Genomic DNA, 1,476 nt, shown 5'->3' with positions numbered 1-1,476 from the left:
ATGCTTCATGTGGACCTCTGTGGTCCTATTTCAGTGCAAAGTCTTGGAGGAAAGAAGTACATTCTGGTACTCATTGATGAATTTTCAAGATTTACTTGGGTAGAGTTCATTAGAAAGAAATCTCAAGTTCCTTCTGTACTAATCAATCTTTTGAAAAGACTCCAAGTTCTTCATGATCTCCAGGTTAGAGTACTCTGAAGTGACAATGGAACAGAGTTTAAGAATTCTGTGATTGAAGAGTACCTGGCTTCTGTTGGAATCACTCACAATTTCTCAGCCCCAAGGACTCCACAACAGAATGGAGTAGTGGAGAGGAAGAACAGAACACTCGTTGAAGCTGCCAGAACTATGTTGAATGCCTCTGGGCTACCTCTCTCCTTCTGGGCAGAAGCTGTCTCTGCTGCTTGCTACACGCAGAATAGGTCCTTGGTAGTAAAGAAATTTGAGAAGACACCCTATCAGCTTCTCCACAACAAAAGACCAAACATCAAGTTCTTCCATGTGTTTGGGTGTAAAATGCTTTGTACTAAATGATAGAGAGTCTAAAGGAAAATTTGAGCCCAAGGGAGATGATGCAATTTTCATTGGATTTGCATGGGATACTGCTGCATATAGAGTATATATTCCTAGGACTCAAATTGTGGTTGTAAGCACTAATGTGAAATTTGATGATACTTTTCAGGTTATTAAAAATAAGTTCTCTGAAGAGTTGAAAATTCAGGCCGACAAGTCACCAAATGCCACAATCACCCCAAATTTAGAACAACTCTTTCTAGAGTGGTATGAAGATGACAATGAACCTGACAGAACCTTTGTAGAATCTGTCAGTCAAGATCAAGCTACAAGAGCTAGTCCTTCCACAACAACCATTACAGAGCAAGCACCTCCTATCTCATCATCCTCTGTAACACCTTCCACAGAAGCTTCCACACCAGAAGCTATCCAAACAGAAAGTCCTCCAGACCTCTCTTCAATCCAAGATCAAGAACAAGTCCCACACTCAGCATCTCAATCTCAATCTCAAACTCTTCAAGAAACAATATCCGCTGTTCAGCCACCACATGTTACTAAGTGGACCAAAAGCCATCCACAATCTCAAATTATTGGAGAACCTTCTCCTGGTGTGAAGACACGAGCCACTGCAAATTTTTGCTTATTTACTTGTTTTGTAAGTGAAATTGAACCAAAATCAGTGGCAGAGGCTCTAGCAAATCCCTTTTGGGTTGATGCTATGCAAGATGAGCTCATTCAGTTTGACAAAAACTTTGTGGTGGACTCTTATACCTCTGCCAAATGGAAAGCTTGTAATAGGCACCAAGTGGGTTTTTCGCAACAAAAAGGATGAACAAGGTGTGGTGGTGAGAAACAAGGCCAGACTAGTTGCCAAAGGGTATTGCCAAGAGGAGGGCATCGACTATGAGGAAACCTTTGCCCCTGTGGCTAGACTAAAAGCAATTCGCATCTTTTTGGCATATG

The sequence above is a fragment of the Cynara cardunculus genome (genome assembly GCF_001531365.2).
Source record: "Cynara cardunculus var. scolymus isolate 2C chromosome LG 13, CcrdV1, whole genome shotgun sequence".
NCBI classification, from domain to species: Eukaryota; Viridiplantae; Streptophyta; class Magnoliopsida; order Asterales; family Asteraceae; genus Cynara; species Cynara cardunculus.
This window is presented reverse-complemented; position numbering follows the sequence as displayed.